General features: G+C 38.6%; 1 long non-coding RNA gene across 2 annotated transcripts; it reads left to right on the forward strand.

Annotated features, from left to right (window-relative positions):
• Positions 1-12,480: 12,480 nt before the first annotated feature.
• On the forward strand, positions 12,481-16,049 carry LOC114643021 (uncharacterized). 2 transcript variants are annotated; one of them, XR_003714647.2, is made up of 4 exons: positions 12,481-12,879; positions 13,910-14,058; positions 14,759-14,928; positions 15,359-16,049. It is a non-coding gene; the product is annotated as an uncharacterized LOC114643021 (long non-coding RNA). The 2 variants fall into 2 exon arrangements; XR_007933968.1 differs by having other exon boundaries at positions 14,765-14,928.
• Positions 16,050-21,538: the final 5,489 nt, after the last annotated feature.

Raw genomic sequence — 21,538 nt, forward strand, 5'->3', positions numbered from 1 at the left:
CTAGAGTTCGTAGCTGAGGAGAGGATTAAAACAAAACTGAGTGCCATTATGAACAATGCTGCACATCCTCTCTCTCACACAGTAAAATGGAGTTCTTTTAAATCATTCCGCGTAAGTGTGTCAAGAAACACTACGGAGCTCCTTTATAGCAACAGAAATACATCTAAATAATACCTCACGCTGACTGTGACAGCCAATTCAGAACTTTCTTTCTTTTAATTTTTCTTGCTTCACAGTCATTCTGGTGGTGTGTTCAGACCAAAGTGTATGTGTATGTTTATTGACTTATTTATCTACCTTTTTTATTTTTTTTAAGAATTTCTGTAACTTTCTACCTTGTGAACTAATAAAGTTCCACTAAGTCTATTTCTATCTATTGCTGATCACTGGATCTGCTTAATTTGTTTGTTTAAATTAGTGGCACATGTTTTTAATTTTTTGGGTACCAACTCTCAGAAGAGAGACTTTGATACAACACATATGTCACTTGAGCCAGTTAGTGAGGGAGGTCGTGGTGGTCAGCTTCATAATTAGGGAGTTTGGCACAGGTGGACATACCAGGTGACCATTTGCCGCGTGGAGGTGAGACTTGTACTGGTATTTTCTTAAGAGGGCATCATTTAGTGTATGAAGTGATTACTGTGCTGTGAGAAAGACACCCCACCGTGTGGACTGACTGAGGGGCAGGAGAGGTAAACATTTGAGATGGTGGTGGTTTTTAAATTGATTTTATGATCTTGGGTTTACTTTGTTTTGGGGGGTAGATCTTGCTGATTCAGATCAAAAGCTGGTGCTGTGATTTGTCTCAGTGAACACTGAAGGAGGTAAATCTTAGCCCCTACTTAATAATTAATCCACCAAATCGATTATTGAAAATCAATATGCTATTTTATGTTATGTTTAACAGTGGCTGCTTGTTGGCCTTGGTTTCCTCAAATTGTGATTATTTATGGAATTAATGTATTTACCAGCTTTCTGCTGGTCAGTTGAAGGTGGCATTTGGAGTTGTCAATCCAATCTGCACCACTTTCTCCTTAATCTTTGTCAAATGACCTTGGACTGTAGGAATACACGGTAAGTAATTAAAATGTAGAATAGGAGGGTGGCGACTTTGTGACTGGACGATGTGAAGTAGAAAATAAACCTGAAAACGCTAAGTGAACAGGAGACACACACACTAAAGATTGAATAGAAAAGAAACGCGGGCAGCCACAGGGTATTGACTTCGAGTAAAGTTTGGTGGTGGGCTGGAGGTTGCGCTGCTCGTCTCTCACTTAAATCGTGTACAGTAACTCCAAGCTGAGCGAATGAGAACTTACACATCCGGTTAATAAAACGTTATCTCCAAACCCTGAGCACTTATCTTTGTTTGTCTCTCCGTGTTCAAATTCTTAATGTGAAGACTTTTCAGCGAGACGTTGCACTCCCAAATAACATTGAAGTTTTTAAATAGCTTAATATGAATCTATGAATCAATTTACAGTCATGCCATACTTTAATAATTGTTGTAATGTTAATTTACCCATTCCTAGAGATTTAAAATGTTGAACTTGATGTAATTTACATGCCACGCACCCTAATAATACACGCTCTACAGTCCCTAGCTGATTACGTGATCTACACCACTCCAGACTGATGCTGCTTTGTCTTGAATTGTGTACAATTTAACCTAATATGACCAATCCCGATGCATGTTAATATCATTTCTTCTCTTCTTGTTCTGCCCCCCTTTTTCCTATGAATCTCTCTCTGCTTTCTACTCTGTACATATGCCTTCCCTTACTGTCAGTGTCCCACATGATTTGCCACATCTCATCGATTTTCAGCTCGTGTCAGACTGTTAACTTCGGGATTTACTGAATTGTTAATTCTAATTCAATAATATAAGATGTTTAGTTGCTTTTATTGCCAAATCATCCACAATTTTGTTTCCTTTGACTCCCTTTATGTGCTGGGAGGTATACCAGGTTCATACACGAAAACCGTTTTTTATTTTTTTTTATGATATGGATTTTTCTTATACCGCAACACCGGTTTTAAATTGCCACTGAACGACGTTCGGAACGTGGCGCAGTGGGAAACTGTTCAAGTGGGGGACCTTTTTCACTGCTACACCGCTAAACACAGATTTTGTTGCACGTGGGCTCTTTTTCACTTGCTACACCACCAATAGTGGGCGGTAGCATAGGAATGCTGCGTGGTGAAAATGGACAGAGAGCCTGGAGATACTTTTAGTTTTAAAAGGTCAGATGTGTAAATACTGTTTCTATACTACCTGGATAATACTGCAAGCCAAGTTGTACTTGTTTTATTTGTTTTTAATACAGTGTAATGTACCTGGGTACTGTGTAAATAGTGTGACGACATGTTTTCAAACCCCGTGTTAAGTTATATAACAACATTAAATGCTTTGTGTTAAGTGATTCTTAAACTGACTTCTTCTTGCACTACGAGGAGGCGCCGGCAGCGAACCCCGCACAGAATACATTCACTTCATGATCTTCCTTCTCTCTGAACATTTAGAATGCTAAAATAAATACTTAATATAATTTTCATGGTGAAATGCATTAAAGCATGCATTAATCATATGGGGGGCACGGCGGCGTGCCTGCGCTTGCATTTGCATGTTTTTCTGGTGGGTTTACTCGGCGCTTCAGTTTCCTTTCAAAGTCATGTAGGATGTGGGTTTTGTTGTGCTATATTGACCCTGCTAGTGTATGTTTTCTCCTTGTATTCATCCCTTTGATGTGCTGGCGACTCGTTCAGAGATGGGCGCAACTCTGAATGGATGGCATAATTAAAACATGTATAACGAAGATATTTTTAAAGTTCTGAACACTCCGTGGGCTAAGTTTTATAACTAGTTTTAATTTCACAAAGACGTTTATCGTGTGGTGATTGGTTATGTGAAGAAAGAAAAAGGACGGATAGGAACTGGGGTTTTAGTACGTCAGATAGAGACAGCACGCGTGCAATAAAAAGAAAGCCCGCTCAGAAGAACATGCATTGAATTCTGTGGTTCGTGTCTCCGACCAGCAGATCACAAACCCAACATTTACACAATATTTAAGTTAAACCTGTGCAATAACCATTCATACATCCAGTTTTTTGGAGCCTCGTCACACCTGCGATAAAGTTCTCTACACTGAACATAATAGTGCAACTATCAGTAATAATACTATTATTTATTTTATTGTTATTATTTATTAGTTTAAATATTATGCAGTTTTAATGATGATAAAGTTGTTTAAAAAGTCACTTTAACGTGTCAGTGGACAGAGATTGTTAACATAAACAGAAAGTGTAGTTGTGTTTACAAAAAATATTTACTATTTATTCCTTTTCTAAGACATATTCAGTGCAATACAACTTTTGACAAGCACTTCTGGATATTTTTACTAAGTCTAAATGCCTCTTTGTATGGTTGAAAATATGTTGTCAAAATTATAGTTTAAGTTTTTTGCAAAATTTGTTCAATAAAAAGGTTCTAAATTTTGACTGCATCTGTCATGCAATGTGATACCTTCTCCATTAGTGCCACCCCCTTGAAAACTATCACTTTATGGGGCAATGCAAACCTGTATTAATACTTGTGTGCACATTAAATGTTTTTTTTTGTACATTGTACAATACTCTTGACAGTGGAATAGGTTATTCTTAGCCAGTAATTCCAGTGAAAATGTGGTAACATCCACACATGCATGGGGAAAAAAATACCGTGAAACCGGGATAATTTAGAAAAATACCGTGATATAGAATTTTGGTCCTACCGCCCACCCCTAGCTGGGACCCGTAAAAAAACTAGCATATCAACTTAAATGATCTAACTGATATAATATTTGAAGTACTGTGGCAGATCAGTTTGATTTTGCTCTGCTATACAGTTTAAGCAAAAAAAAAGATTAAGAGGTGACATGATTGAAGTGTTTAAAATTATGAAAGGGAATTAGTACAGTGGATCAAGACTTTAAAATGAGTTCATCAAGAACATGGGGACACAGTTGGAAACTTGTTAAGGGTAAATTTCGCACAAACATTAGAAAGTTTTTCTTTACACAAAGAACGATAGACACTTGGAATAAGCTACAAGTAGTGTGGTAGACAGTAAGACTTTAGGGACTTTCAAAACTCGACTTGATGTTATTTTAGAAGAATTAAGTGGATGGGACTGGCGCTTTGTTGGGCTGAATGGCCTGTTCTCGTCTAGAGTGTTCTAATGTTCCACACAGCAAATTTCAAAGATGTCCACCCGGAGTACATCAGAGAGGATGAGAGACACCGCGCAGATCAGCTCACCGGCAACACAGACACACACACGGGACACTCCAAGGTGAGCGCTGTTAGTATTCACTGATCCAAACTCTGTAGTTGAAATACTGTACTGTGTATGTAAAGTGTAATGTGACTAAAAGTACATGCTGCACAACTAAATACAGCTGTCATTCAACATGAAACAGCGCCTGGACATCACTTTACATGCCCTTGTGGTGAAAAGAAAACCCGGCAAGTTTTATGGAGGTTGACATTAAAGTCCACTTGAGTGCTAAAGCTAAAGAACAGTGCAGATTAACACAGCTCTCTTTGTGAATTCATGGTGGTGCAACTCCGGACATGTTAACGTCAAAATCTCCACTTGCTGCAGGGACATCAAACTGTTGCCTGTAAGTTTGCGTCCCTATTACTTGCCAGAGAGTTTGGACATGTCATTGTTGTTATTGTTTACATCCCTCCTCGGGCTGACGAGGGGATAGCAGGTGAAATCATCCATTCTGCTGTTGCTAAACTACAAACACAGCACCCCAAGGCACTTGTGCTAATCTCTGGAGATGTCAACCATGTGACGCTGGACAAAACATTACCTGCCTTCTCCCAGTATGTGGAATGTAACACCAGGAGAAATAGGACTATTGACCTACTGTATGCAAAAGTTAAAGATGCATACAGCGCCACCCTGCTGCCTGTGCTTGGGAAAGCAGATCATAACCTGGTTCTGCTTCAGCCTCACTACAAACCAAGAGTGAGGGAGCGACTTACAACCACATGCTCATTCAGGAATTGGTCCCCTGAGGCAGAGCAGGCTCTGAGAGACTGGAACTACGGACTGGGATATCCTGCAGGGGTCACATAGTGAGAACATTGAGGACGTTGTTGACTGCACAACAGACTACATCAACTTCTGTATGGACATTGTAGTTCCAGTAAGAACAGTATGCTGCTATGCTAACAACAAGCCATTGCTTACAAGTGACATCAATGGCCTTTTGAACCAGAAGAAAAGGGCTTTTAAAGGTGGTGATCAGAAGGAACTCTGAGTGCAGCTCAGGGTGGTGAAGGAGCAGTATAGGAGAAAACTGGAGCAAAGTTGAAGAATAACAGCATGAAGGAAGAGTGGGATGGGATGAAGATCATCACTGGATGCAGCTCGAAGCAGGATGCCACCATCAAGAGAGACGTGGAGAGAGCAAACCTGATGAACAACTTCTTTAACAGGTTTGACCACCCTAACCCACTCTCACCTCAGAGTACTGCACCCTCCACCCATCCTTCTGCTGATACCAGCATAGGAGAGAGTTTTCCCCCCACCCACAATTACAGCAGCCCAGGTAAGCAGAGTGCTGAGGAGACTTCGTGCCAGCAAAGCAGCAGGTCCAGATGGAGTATCGCCACGACTGCTGAAGGCCTGTGTGTTACAGCTGGGGAGTCCTTGTACAGCGCATCTTCAACCTGAGCCTAGAACAGGGAAGAGTCCCCGAAGCTTTGGAAAACATCTTGTATCATCCCAGTCCCAAAGGTATCACGTCCCTATTGAGCTGAATGACTTTCAGCCTGTCGCTCTGACGTCACATGTGATGAAGACCATGAAGCAGCTGCTGCTTCACCACCTAAGGCCACAGGTCTGCCACGCCCTCGACCCCTCGGCAGTTCGCATACCAGGAGAAGTGGGAGCGGAGGATGCCATCATCCATATGCTACACCGATTCCTCTCCCACTTGGACAGAGGCAGTGGTGCTGTAAGAAATTATGTTTCTGGACTTCTCTAGCGCCCTTCAGCACCATCCAACCTCTGCTCCTTAGGGACAAGGTGACAGAGATGGGAGTAAATTCATACCTGGTGGTATGGATCGTGGACTATCTTACAGACAGACCTCAGTATGTGCGACTCGGGAACTGCAGGTCTGACATTGTGGTCAGCAACACAGGAGCGCTGCAGGGGACTGTACTTTCTCCGGTCCTGTTCAGCCTATATACATCAGACTCCCAATACAACTCGGAGTCCTGCCACGTGCAAAAGTTTGCTTGATAACATTGGAGGATTATAGGAACCTAATGAAGGACTTTGTTAAATGGTGCGACTCAAACCACCTACAACTGCACACCAGCAAAACCAAGGAGCTGGTGGTGGATTTTAGGAGGACTACGCCCCTCATGGACCCCGTGATCATCAGAGATGACTGTGTGCAGAGGGTGCAGACCTATAAATACCTGTGAGTGCAGCTGGATGATAAATTGGACTGGACCTGCCAATACTATGCTCTGTGCAAGGGAGGAACAGAGGCTGGCCATACTTCCTTAGAAGGCTGGCCGTCCTTCAACATCTGCAATAAGATGCTGCAGATGTTCTATCAGATGGTTGTGGAGGGCACCCTCTTCTACCTGGTGGTGTGCTGGGTAGGCAGCATAAAGAAGAGGGACACCTCACACTGGATAAACTGGTGAGGAAGGCAGGCTCTATTGTAGGCACGGAGCTGGACAGTTTGACATCTGTGGCGGAGCGACGGGCGCTAGAGGCAAGCTCCTGTCAAATCATGCAGAATCCACTACATCCACTGAACAGTGTCATCTCTAGACAGAGGAGCAGCTTCAGCAACAGACTGCTGTCACTTTCCTGCTCCACTGAAAGACTGAGGAGATCGTTCCTCCCCAACACTATGCGACTCTTCAATTCTGCCCTGGGGGGGTAAACGTTAACATTATACAAAGTTACTGTCTGTGAAACCTGCATTTTTATCACTCTTTAATTTAATATTTGTTTATGAGTATGCTGCTGCTGGATTATTAATCCCAAGGGGAAAATTCGCATAAAGTATCTATCTATCTGGACATGCTATCAGAAAAGCCTATGTCTTTACCAGTAACATCACTCCCTCGTGAACACATCTTCAAGGTCCGAATAGGCGATCAGTAAAAGTCGTCTTAGTCACAGCACAGTATAATAACAAAACATTTCCTTAAATAAAAATGATGGTTCTCTGGTCTCTATCATTCCTAACCACTCCTCCTGTTACAGGAGTGCAATCCCAGTCACTAACACAATTATCGTGTACCCTCCCTCCCAAATCAATCAATGAAAGAAAGAAAGTGATTACTTTAATATTTAATCATTTAAACCCATCAACCTGCAATCATTAGCCATAGCAACAATTGAAATTGTCAGTCAAACGTTTTGATTTGTTACTCATGTGAAACAAGAGGCATTTACTTTTGATAAATCTTTACAAATCAATGAAAAGAGGCAAAGGGGTTGGGGTATTTATGGAAAGAGAGCATGAAAGTGAGGAAGGAGTTGTGACCCGTAATACTAAAGCTCTTCTTTGCAGTATTAAGCATTTTACCAATCAGCATTTATAAGAGGTATAATTTAGAGTTGTGTCTCTTGACCCTGAGTATTATTCAGGGACAACTCATTTAAAATGTATTGATGCCCTACAAACATTCATTTCGCCCTGACATTTCCGTCATTCATAGTTCAAATGAAGCTTGATGGACTAAGGATTTGAAACGGCAAGCGGACAAGCACTGTGGAAATTAGCACATCGTGGTTTGAAGCACTGAGCAGACATGTGCAGTTCAAAGGACGCTTTATGAAGCCGCGACCCATTCAAAGCCATATAGTGCCATACAGCACTTTGTTACAAGTCTACCAAACATTTAATATTTAACCCTCTAGTGATATTTTCTAATTTGTATTGATGTTACACACTTCAGTTGAGTTCACTGACAGACTGAAATGACAATTCAGGTAGTTGCTGGCAATTAATATTTGTTATTGATTTGCAGTAATTTAGTTTGTCTGATACTTTAGGTCAAGGATATATTATTTTATTTTACATTGTATATTATACATATTACGAATTTCACTATAAAATTATTAAATTTTGTATCCGAGTAGTTGGAGACACTGGTGTCATTATAAATGAGGGCTGGCCTCGGTACAGCAGGCTGGTGTAAGAAATACGGGTGAGATAAAATCCAAACGACAGTAGACACGATCAGATATCTGGCCACGGGAGGTGCCGCTATTAACTCCATAGTGGTACAACTTTACTTTTGTAAACTCTCCTTAACAAATATAGAAGTAAGGATTAACTTCAAATGTAATCTGAATTCAGAAAGTACTTTAATTCATGTTGCTGTGGTTTGTAAACAAAATTAAATACATACACTAGTCACAACATTACATACAAATACACCTTTTAAATACTCTGCATGTGTAAGTTTAACAAACATTTGAACCTCTTTATATCAAATTATCTATAATAGACTTACTCTTCCGCAAGGACGCACAGCATTAATGGCTCAAGTGATAAGAGAAAAGGACAAACTATTCTCACAACGTGCAGCAAGTAAACAAAGGAACAAATGACGTACGAAGCCTGAACTATCACCCAGAAATATATGAAAGAAAAGTTCTACAAGTGTTTCTAATGTTCTTGCCATTAGAGGTCGCAATTTAACCTGGCAAAGGACTTTCTGACAGTCATACTGAAATTATATTGTAGATAAACGTAACATAAACAACTGTCCAGTATGCTTAAATATGTGTTTTCATTTCTGATCGCTGTACAGCACTTCCCTTTAAGGACAAATCACAATCAATTGTTTCAGCCAAGCAGCGCCTTCCAACCATCCAACATGACAGTGTGAACCTTCATTGTTATAGATGATCGCTTCATTGAAGTATCGTTTAAAGTTACTGTTTAGTATAACAGATGGCTTACTTAATTTTTAAATCAATTTGGAAATGCACACACCTCTTAAATTATATAGTGAATTGCTAACATTTACAGTGTTCATTTTTGAAAGTCATAATTTTTACTCGTCCCCGTTAACATGCATTATAATTCCTCAGGGTCGCATAATATTCATCACTACTCACGAGTTCCGCTTCATTGAGATTCTGCCTCTTATGCTGTAAATGAAAACATTTTAAAGGAAGAGTTTATTGAACTGACTGTAGCACACTTTTGATCTTCTTAAAATTATGTAATTTTTGTGATATTGACAATTATTAGATCAAAAATTGATGAGTCTGCGAGTTTGTGTGGACTGTGTTGTAATTGTTTTCGTGACATCACCTCAGTACAGAGAGTGTGTGACGTTAACAATGCATTCAGTCCTAAATAATAACTCAACAAGTGGGGCGAACATGGAGGATGACCTCCCCAGGGATCTTAGGTACGACTGCGGGTGCCTGAAGGATGACGGAGTTCTGACCTGGCTGCGCTGTGAGGATATCAATATTTTAGATGACTGTAACAGAAACCTTTTTAAAATCCCTCTTCAAAGTCAAATTCCATGTGTCAGAGTAAACTTACAATTTTGGTACTTTTCCAGAAGAGGCCCTGCTAATTTCTGCATGACACCGCATCGCATTCCGTACTGTCGTGGTATTGTCATGGATTATGAATTGCACTTTTTAAATAGATTACATCGTTATATTTTGATAAAGTCCGGGTGTTATCTGGCAAAAATTAAGTTGAATACTGTAATGAGAAAACCCGGTGTATGTTAACATTATATTTGTTAAATTCACACGCAAGTTTATGCTGTCCACACATACCGGAAACAGCGTTTGACGTAAACGGCACCGCGTGGGGTTGGTCTGCCTGTTGCTGTCTCTGTGTGTCGCCAATGTAATTGTTTACAGACATGTTTATTACACACCCTGACTTTCTACAGTTTGTCTAATATCTTTAATGAATGTGTGTGACATATCTTTGTCTTGCTGATCGGACATAAAACTGCAGTGAAAAGGCACATGGTGAGCAGACAGTAAAGTGCCACCATTAAGGGGGCGCATGAGAGCCCAACAGGTGCTCGTTGCTGCTGTTCTTCTACGCAGAGGCGGCGATAAGTTAGCGATATCAGATAGTCAAGTGCACTGCAGCAGGCTGTATATTTTTATTTTTTGTTCCGACTGACTGCCAAAATGGAAGATTAAGACTTTTTAAACTAAAGGAAAAATAAGGAGGACTTTTACAAGAAAGTGACGTAGATTTTTGTGGAGAAGGTTAGGCGCATGGAATTCATTTACAAATAAAGGTAAGACAATAAACGATTTTCAATTGTATAAAAATAGAAATGGGATCAGACTAAGAAAAAAATTCCAATATTTAAAAACTAAATTTTAACCTCCATCCATCCATCAATTTTCCAACCCGCTGAATCCGAACACAGGTCACGGGGGTCTGCTGGAGCCAATCCCAGCCAACACAGGGCACAAGGCAGGAAACAATCCTGGGCAGGGTGCCAACCCACACGCAGGACACACACAAACACACCCACACACCAAGCACACACTAGGGCCAATTTAGAATCGCCAATCCACCTAACCTGCATGTCTTTGGAACGTGGGAGGAAACCGGAGCGCCGTAGGAAACCCACGCAGACACGGGAGAACATGCAAACTCCACGCAGGGAGGACCCGGGAATCGAACCCAGGTCCCCCAGATCTCCCAACTGCGAGGCAGCAGCGCTACCCACTGCGCCACCGTGCCGCCCAATTTTAACCTTAAATAATATATTATTTTGTTTTTTCTTGTTATCCTTTTTTGTTGAATAGTCTGTAATAAAATTGAAAGCATCAGAGTTAAAAGCTTTTAAAAACAACAAAATATTTCAGTTAAGGTCATAATTGAAATCCTTTTTTTTTGTACACCACTCTATATGTTCATTTGTATTGAATGAGGATGGATTGTGGAACTTCAAAGGCAAATTTAGAACACATGGAGGGGCAAATGCGTTCTCTCTGCTCTCTCACTGCTATAAATGTCAGGTTACATCTTAGCCAAATATGTTCCTTATATGTGTGAGTAAAGAATGCTGATGAGATATGAAACATAACCAGTAGTCAATGTGCATTATGGACTACTCTTTTTGGGTTCTTACATTTGTAAATCTCACTCTGAAGGAGTCAGTGCCTCACAGCCATGAACCTCACCGCACTGTTGATGGCAACTGATACTGTTTTGAAGACATTTGTAATGAGTTCCGCAGCACACAATTTACTCGCATTGGGTTTAGAATCAACAATACGTATCAGCCTCAGTTCTGAAAATCACTGACTACTAAAAACATTTAATGAGGAGGGTCTTGCTCACATGCTGTACTGTTGTAATGACCATCGGCTTTGTTAACTCTAACATGCGGTGTCTCTCAGTGTCTCTGACATGATCAACATCGGGTAGAAGAGAAGCTGCATGGTTACAAATTGTATGCTGCCTTAAGACAAATATGCTTATCACTTTACATAGACTAGACTCCACACCAAGAAACGTGGTATCAGGTAGGAATCTTTAATACTATCTCTTGAATGTATTTATTAGCTTCTAGACAAGTAGAGTTTTTTTTTTTATTTTATTGAAATCACAAAACATTCCATACAAATAGATCAATTTTTACAAAAATAGGATTGAAACAAATCAACCCCGACCCCTGAGAAAGACAGCATGGCCAGAAGTAAAACTTAAAGCTAGTAAAATAAGTAAACAGATGAATTAATAAGTGAATACAGATAAATGGAGAAGAAAAAGAAAACAGGAGATAATCTGCTTCCTCAGTGCTTGAAGAGCTTATTCTAAAGTGTTATTGATTAGATCCTGCCAGGTTTGTAAAAAGTTCTGCATAGATCCTCTAAGTGAGAGTTAGTTCTATCCATCCATTTTTTCAACCCGCTGAATCCAAACACAGGGTCACGGGGGGTCTGCTGGAGCCAATCCCAGCCAACACAGGGCACAAGGCAGGGAACCAATCCTGGGCAGGGTGCCAACCCACCGCAGGACACACACAAACACACCCACACACACCCAAGCACACACTAGGGCCAATTTAGAATCGCCAATCCACCTAACCTGCATGTCTTTGGACTGTGGGAGGAAACGAGAGTTAGTTTTTTTTTTTTAATTTCAAATAGTATATAAAACATCAGTTACCCACAAAAAACAAAAAACAAAAAAAAAAAACCAAAAAAAAAACCACCTATTTTGTTTTTTCTGTGCTCCATGCACTAGCCCTGCCTACGGGAACCGCAAGAATCGAACACATGTTGGAACACCACGCAGACGGAGGAGGGCCACTGCTTTTACTTTTTCCGCCAAAGAAGATTGGCGGCCTGGTTGAGTAAGACTTGTCACTACCCGAATCTGTGGTGCCTGCCTAATTTACAGGCGCATGCGCATAAAGACAACCCAAAAAGCGCGCATGCGCACACATGCGCAGAGCTTTACTATTACAACCTTGCCTGATCTGTGTTTTTTTACTTTGCGACATGAGTCCCCATCTGATTTGTCTCGCGCATGCGCTCTCTGCATAATTAAAATTCATTTCATGATGCTGCCCAATTTGTTCTGCGCATATCTAATGTTTTACGACACACGTCACTCGTCAGGTTTGAATTGTACTTGCGAGTCATTTTTGTGTTGCCGTTTATCTCCGTCTGTAAGTGAACTTCTTACTGGAAAAGATGACAACTTTTGAATTTTATAACATCTTGGAAGAATATTTGTCGTCTGAAAATTTTAACTCCATTCGAATGAAGAGGGAGCGAAATGAAATGCGACGTATGTCTGTGAACTTTATAATGGATGCGTATAGCTTTTTGTAAGTATATCGTATTGATGAAAAGGCAATAAGGATTTTCATTTTTAGTTACAATATGACATTTGTAATCTTGTGGTGTAAATGTGAAAGTCGCAGCATTTTCTGTATTTGGGTTAATCGATGTATTTATTTCTTAACACCCTATTAGCATTTGGTGGTTTGTTTCTTTTAACATTTCTTCACATTTTTTATCTTAAAGAGTGAACGGCATGTTAATAATTAAGCAAAACAGCTAATTTATTTCAAGAAAGCGAGATGCAGATAAGAGCATTACACATTTTTAATGAAGCAGATCAGAATCTTACACGTTTTAATTATTTTAGTGTGTTTTCCATTTTTAAAGGCTATTTCTAGCATATTAATTAATGTCCATACAGGAAAGATATAACAGATATTCTGAACTTTTCACTTATGAATAGGGAAATTTATGAGGCAAGGAAACCACAGTTACTTCATTTTCTAACATTAAGTCTTCAAAATTGTACACAGAACAACAACAAGAATTAAAGAGTGAGATATTCTTTTGTCATTCAAGACAGTAACAGAAATAAATCTTTACAAAACATTTTAGAATAGGAGCAGAAGTAAAAGAAATGTGAGAGGGGATGTGTCTTCATTTGTACCTAAACTACACTTTGGCGATATATTAATGTCATACTTATGAATTAATTTGTTAGTTGGCTACTATTTACTCATAATTTTGAAATGGGTTTCTTTAACCTTGTTTGGTAGAAGAAATTCTAAGGCAGAAAACAGACAATTTTAAAATTTATGATGTCCAAAGCCATCAGAGAAGTGTGGTGTGCATCTGATGTGACACAATGACAGGCTGGGCACCTGCTGTTGACACGTGTCATTAGCTTATGATTTAAGCTGTTGGTTTAGGAGGAGTATACACACACACACACACAAACACATTTAACTAAATATAATGGAGAAGGCTTGCTTGCTCCTTAGAAATAAATTTTCTTATTGCTGCAGTTAGAAGTACAATGCCCCTTCATTGTATTTTTTTTTCTTGACCCTACAGGATGCCTGGTGGTAACCAGCCTTCCATGTGGCTGAACAGATGCCAGTGTACCCGCATTCTGAGACACATCTGGATGTCCTTTTCTTCTGCTTTTAAGATTTCCAATTCAAGATGATGTGCAGTTCATGTTAGATTTGCTATTTCTACAGGTAAGTCTACCGAGACTTTTAGTTTCAGAAGTAATTTGTGCACAATTTCTGCAAAGCCTCCCCATATTTATTACTTGATCTGTAATATTTTGCTGCTTTGAATATTGTACTGTATGCTTGCTCACTCTGTCCAGTAACTAACACGGCTTTTTTAATTTTAGACAGGAAAGCCTCAGAGTGTGAATCCTCACAAACACAGAGACTGAGGTGCATTAGTACCAGCAGTCACTATACAGCGATGTTGTTCCGTTCTGCAAAATAACATTTTCTTAAGTTACTGTGCTTTGTTGTTGGATTTTGAAAGAACCGAGACTTAATTTTAAATTAAAAAATAAGGCAGGAGAGAAAAACACATTTGTTTTCATGTAAGTAATGACACCTGAGCAAATCACATGAGAAGTTCACATATACAGAGATTGTAACACAATGTCGACTGTATGTGTAATGTAAAAGAAAAAAAATGATGCTACATATAATGACAATTAAGTTGGGGGTTCTTTCAAAATCCAACAAAACACCACATTAATTATTATTATTAGTTTGACTTTAAGCAGAACTTTATCTATTGTGATATTTTACTTTGGTAATAATTGATCTGTAGGTGTACCAAGGAAGGAGGCACAACAAGAAGTAAGGGTACACTTTATTAATATTTGAACTCTGTGAGTGAATATCTACTGTGTGTTTATGTTTTTCACAGCTACAGTGAAGTAGAAGAGTCTGGTCATGCTATGGAGCAGCAGTTAAAGAAGAAGGAAGGAGAGATGTGTGCCCTGTTGAAGTAGTGGCTGGTCCTCCTGCCTGCACTTCTAGAATCCTCCATCTCAACCACTGCTCTGATCTGCTGTGCCTTTGCCAAGTGATCACGAGGTATTGGCTTATTTTGTTTTTTTTTTTTCTTCTGAAAAACTGTCTCAGTCTCATTGCACTGGCTGCCTGACACACATAGAATTGATTTCAAGGTTCTATTAAATAATTAGAAGGCTTTGAGTATTTTAGACCCTGCCTGTATTTTGATGTGTCTGCTCCCAACATTTCTTTTCCCAAACATTGCTTTGCTTTTTTATTCCAAGATCAACCATAAAAACTGGCAGCTTTCTGTACTCATGCAACAAAATCTGGAATGCTTTGCCAATAGAGAAGTGCCAGGCTACAAATGTCGATCATTTCAAAATTTCTAATTTGGCTTTTCTTAATTACTTGCATTGGTTGTAATAGATTAGAAATGGTACTGTGTACAGTTTGTAAGATCTGCACTGGGCACTAATCTGTGCTGATTTTCTCTGTTGTCTTTTTCCAGTTTATTGCAATGGTGCTCCCATGCATCTCCACTGTTTGTTACATCAACTCAAACTGCCTGTGATGCCAGAGGGAAACAAAGTACACAAGACGTCCTGAAATGGAATTGTTATTGGACTGAGACGGCTACAATTATGTATGCTGGGATGTGCAGAGGGGGCTGTGTGGGCTTTGGCTTGTGACCCCCACAGGTTTATTATCTCCAGCATATTTGAAAGCTGCAAGTTTGTCTTTGTCCCCGGCCATTTGACCAGGCAATGTATTTATTACAAAGGACAAGGACCCCTCCATTTGCTTCTTATTTACTTTTATAATGACTGCGATTTTCTTTGTAACTGTATATTTTTGTAGAGCAATTTGAGCTACACTTGTAAGCAAAGGTGATATAAAAATATTATTAGTGAACAAATGTTAAGGGTCAGATCAGGAAAAATGTCAGTTTAAATAGAACAGATTTTTTATGGAAAATTGCTGGATAATAACTCTGACTGAGTAGTATCTTGTTCATAAAGCTAAAGTAGCATTTTTCCTTTTTTGACAAATTTAATGATTTACTTTTACTGTATTCAAAACTTTGCCTAACATATTTTTTAATACCAAGGTATAAAAATCTGCAAATATGTTTGTGTTCCCTTTCCCTAATAGTTTTTAACGCCTCCCCATTGTTGGCCATTTTCATTGTGTGTGTAATTTTTTTTGACAAACACTGTTCACAGATATTTCACTTTTGTTATTTTTAAACATACCATTTATTTATTCAATAAAAATGATCTGAAAAAGTGTATTGTATTTCCTTTTTTTAAAGTTCTAAAAATGAACTGGCTCTGTATCAATATGGGTGAATAAAACTATTCACATGAAATGGATCTGCACACAAACAATGGTGTGTTGTGTCGATTAAACTTGTAAGAAAGAATGTCACTGCACTCTGTTCACATCGTGTTCATCATAAACTGAACTACTTCATGCCGTTTAAATTCTGCTTAGTTACTGCAGAATATTTTATTTTACAGCTGTTAAATTCAGCTCAGTTTTATTGTCTTAATAGGTAAGTTTGGTTTCTCAGGGGGTTTTACAGAGACACCTTGAAACAACATTAAAAACACATCACTAAAAACAAACGTATTACAAATATGAACTGCAGCAACAAGCACTTACTGCAAAAAAATTGAAGTGATAACAGCTCACTCACTTAGTCTGTGGATGTAAAGTTAAACTTCTTTATAAGATTAATAGCCGTTAGAATAAATAAGGATTTGAACCGGTGGCTTTATACTCTTGATTCCTTCAGCATCTGACCAGATTGCACAACTGAGAATGAATTAAAGAATTTTAATAAGTGGACAGTCACAGTTAACACTAAGGACAGGGACAGTCACCACAATGCCATGCAACACAGTGTTAATTCTTTTTGGTTGAAAAACGACCATTTATTTCTATAAAACTGGTTGCCAACAAAAGGTTTTGTAAACCTGATGCCTTAAGTCAAATGGCAATTTTATTAATAATAATTGATATCTAAAGAAATTTTTAAACAAACACAATTTGTCCATAGAATGAAACTGCAACAATAGATCAAAACAGAAACGGGTCTTTATATAATTTATTATAAGAGTGGAAAAATAAAAACACTACATACATATAAACACACAGTACCTGCCAAATAATACAAAGAGTACACAACGTGTTTCGCCCTAATTGGGGCTCATCAGGTGTGCACACCTATGCTTCCCCATACGGCGATCAAACCTTGGATGTCAATATTACACCACGAAAGGTGCTTCGTTTATTTTGCAGGATGAATATTTTCAATATGGTGAAATAATGTAGAACTAAAATGAATATACTGTAATGTCAAGTTTTGTTTTGTTTTTTTTTTTTATTATCAATGAAACATAATAAAATACAAAACTCTCGTAGAGGATATAAATTCAACATTCAAAAAAGTATAAACAACATTTACAGTACAGGGGGGCTAGATAAATTTCACAGTATAGTGCAAGATATCAAATAGGAAGCACAGGCCAAAAGACACAGGAGGCAAAAATCAAAACAGTAATAAATGAGACATGTTATCATAAATCCATCTTACAGATTTGCTGGATTTCAGTTTCTTAAGTGATAGGAAGTATTGCTTCAGATCTTTAATGAACCATGTAAAAGATGGTTTGCTATTTCTCCACTTACTACAGTGTATATGGTATTTACCTAAGAGAATGACAATGTTAATCATATCAGAGACAGATGGATATCAGTTATCCATGTAGAACATAATATGATACAAGTCAAACTGTGGGATGTCATTAACCTTGAGTGATAAGCAGCTGTGTATTTCTAACCAAAATATGGCCGAAACAGGACATGAAAAGAACAAGTGTTGTAATGTTTCACAAGTTGAATCACAAAAAGAACACAGGCCCACCTCAAATTTAAATCTTTTACTTTTAATTACCTTGAAATGTGTTTCTTTAATTTTTGTGGAAACAGGCAACTTAAATTTTGAAAAAGCCTTTTCCAGAATTGACTGATCCCCATTAAAAACTTGCAAATGCTTTCCTGAGTTAAAATCATGGAATAGAATGGATTTAAAATTTCCTCTAATAACCTTATTATTACATTTTACGATAATTTAGATTACAATTACCAATTTTTAAGTTTGGCAACGCTGGCTTGACTTCTGAATATAACAAGATGTTGTAGATTAACTGTCTTAATGCCAATGGGATTGCCTGAAGAATTTTAAATTAGGTTGTACTCGAAAAGAATACAGGCAGGTTTGTCAGGCAATCCGTAATGTCAAGTTGTGAATCGGCATACACAGTTCAGATCGAGCTGTGCCATAGAGTGGATTTTCTTGTTATTTTTTCATTAAGCGCAGGTGGTGTGTGTCACTACCTGGTTCCTGTTGCAGGTCCGATCCGCGCGTGCATATTGAAAGGCTATGTCATTGCACACTTTGTGGTGCTGCCCAATCTGTTTAATGCAGGGGTGTCGAACTCCGGGCCTGGAGGGCCGCAGTGGCTACAGGTTTTCATTCTAACCCTTTTCCTAATCAGTGAGTAGTTTTCACTGCTAATTAACTCCTTTTCCCATCATTTCAATAGCCCTGTTTTAAGGAGTCAGTCCTCTGAATTGATTCCTTTCTTCATTAAATGGCAGCCAAACAGAAATGAGATGTGAAACGAGCCAACAGATGACCAGCTAAACTGGGATTTCAAACTCCAACCAATTTCACTCCAAACAGTTTTCTTAGTAAGAAGCGGATTCTTGCTGTTAATTAAGCCCGCTATTTAATTCAATGGCTTGTTGCTGCTCTCATTCTGCCACAGCAGACATTTCCAAATCTGTTGATTTTTCTGTTTTTTCTAAGAACATTGTCAAAATGTTTTGATGACCTGAGAGATTAACCTTACTGAGACCTTCACCTTAATTTATTTTCAGATATTGTGTGATGGGCACAGGTGAGCTGGTCATATGGTGGCTTGTTTGATATCTCATTATTGTTTGGCTACTAATTAAGGAAAAAGAGACAATTAAGGGGCCTGAGTCAAGTTAATTAAAACTAAAGTAAAAGAATTTAATTAGCAGTAAAAATGGCTCACTAATGAAGAAGATGGTTAGAATGAAAACATGCAGCCACTGTGGCCCTCGAGGACCGGAGTTTGACACCTGTGGTTTAATGCATGCATGAACACTTTACGGCTTGCTGGGCATTCAATACGCCTGCACGCGCAAATCAGGCAGGAACACAGATCGGGAAGCGACAGGGAAACCTTAGAATTTGAATCAATGGTTGGAACTTTTAAGATTAACTGGCTCAGAGCTTGTTTGTCACAATCTGATTCCATGTGGTTTCATATACCCAGATCTATTTTAAAAAAATTAGGAGGAACTGAGTTTCTATTAAAATGCGACTTTGATATTGGTAAACTTCCTGTTATATTATTTAGTTTCCACAAACATAACCTTTCTTTCTAGAAAATGATTTTTACAAACAACATTTCTCCCCACATCTACCCTATGGAACAACACAGTGATAACAGTTAACAGAAAGTCATTATTTAATAGAAACTGGTTTGAGAGGGATATCTTGTTTGTGATTGATTTGTTGGACTCAGACAGTAATCTGCTAGATTGTGTGTCCTTTTTGAAGAAATTTAAATTAGGTTGTACTCAAAAAGAATACAGGCAGGTTTGTCAGGCAATCCCATTGGTATTAAATTTAAATTAAATTAAAGAAACACATTTCAAGATAATTAACAATATATACCAGGTGGCAGAATTTTTAAAAAGAAGATTTCAATTTGAGGTGGACCTGTGTTCTTTTTGTGATTCAACTTGTGAAACATTACAACACTTGTTCTTTTCATGTCCTGTTTCGGTCAAATTTTGGTTAGAAATACACAGCTGGTTATCACTCAAGGTTAATGAAATCGCACAGTTTGACTTGTCTCATGTTATGTTCTACATGGATAACTGATATCCATCTGTCTCTGATATGATTAACATTGTCATTTTCTTAGGTAAATACCATATGCATTGTAGTAAGTGGAGAAATAGCAAACCATCTTTTAAATGGTTCATTAAAGATTTGAAACAATACTTCCTAGCACTTAAGAAACGGAAATCCAGCAAATCTATAAGAAGGATTTATGATAACATGTCTCATTTATTACTGTTTTGATTTATGCCTCCTGTGTCTTTTGGCCTGTGCTCTCTATTTGTTATCTTGCATATACTGTGAAATTTATCTAAAGTACGGTGATTATTGTTTATACTTTTTTGAATGTTGAATTTATAGCCGCTATGACAGTTTTGTATTGTATTGTGTTTCATTGATAATAAAAAAAATAAATTAAAAAAAAGGGTAGCGACAGGCTTCAGTAGCCGTCATTCTGGATGACGTCAGCCGTATGCGACCATAGCTACACTTTACAGTTTGCTAAACAGTTAAAAGCGAAATTAAAACGTCGACTATGCGCCGGGAAACTTAACAGCTGTTCTATCTAATCACGCCATTTGTAGAGGAGGTCAGTCAAGGATTACTATGCATGTTCACAACCTTCTGATCGCAAATACTAAGGGATGGGCGGAGATGTTATGTTCTGTACTTTGGCCACTAGGTGGAGATAGTGAAGAGGGATAGAAAAAGAGCATTAATTGTAGACGATTGTCACGAATTCGCATCAAATCGCTTCCAGGCTGAATGCAGCCGAGGTGGCACATGTATTCCGCTTATGCCGGTTGCTGTGTTTTCGATACATTCCAAGGATTGTATTGAAAGCGCTTCTCATCCCATATAGCGGTCATAGTGGAAACTACAACCGCCTGATGGAAGCGAAGTGTTGGCGTTTCTATGCACGTGGATTTTAGCTGCTTACTTTGAGAAATTCTCCTCATTTGAGGTAAATTGCGCTAAGATAAAAATACTAATAAGCTGATTGTTTTCTTCTATTGCTGACATATCAGAATTGACTACATGTGACGAAAATTGCGGAAGTTATATGCCGTTTTCGCTATGTCGCTTTTTCGCTACATTCGGCAATAATGGCTGTATATGAATAATATTGTATTTAGGTACAACATCGTAGAAATTAGAATTCCTGTGCATAGATTTCAAATGCTTTGCATTTTGATCCTAGTTAATTTCTAGAATTAATGTAAAAATTGTATATTGAGATATAAATGCGATTTCTGCCCTTTATTTTGAGGCAGAACTAAATGAACACATCAACTTTCTACAGGAAGCGAGCTGGTGGACTTCACATCAGGGTTCCACCAGTTGAAAGTGATGACAGCTGTCTCAGTGACAGTGAGGATAGCGATGAAGACTACATACCTACACCATTATCACAAGGTGATGTTTCTGAAGATGAAAGCAGTGGTAATGAGAGTACTGACAATGAAAGCAGCAGTGATGAAGACTCTGACAGCAATAATGATGCACCTGCTAGCACCAGTGCTACTGGTGCAAGAAGGCGACCAGCTGCTACTGCAAGGAGAACACAGCAAAAGGCAGTGTGGAAGACAGTGCAACAACAGAACTCTGCAAAGGACATTCCAATTTGACAAGCTGCTCTTCCTGATGCTGATGAAATCAGTCTGCCCATTCAGTATTTCCGAGACTTTTTTGATGCTGATCTTTTGGATAGTATTGCAGAACAAAGTAATCTGTATTGCA

Source organism: Erpetoichthys calabaricus (assembly GCF_900747795.2).
Source record: "Erpetoichthys calabaricus chromosome 1 unlocalized genomic scaffold, fErpCal1.3 SUPER_1_unloc_25, whole genome shotgun sequence".
NCBI lineage: Eukaryota > Metazoa > Chordata > Cladistia > Polypteriformes > Polypteridae > Erpetoichthys > Erpetoichthys calabaricus.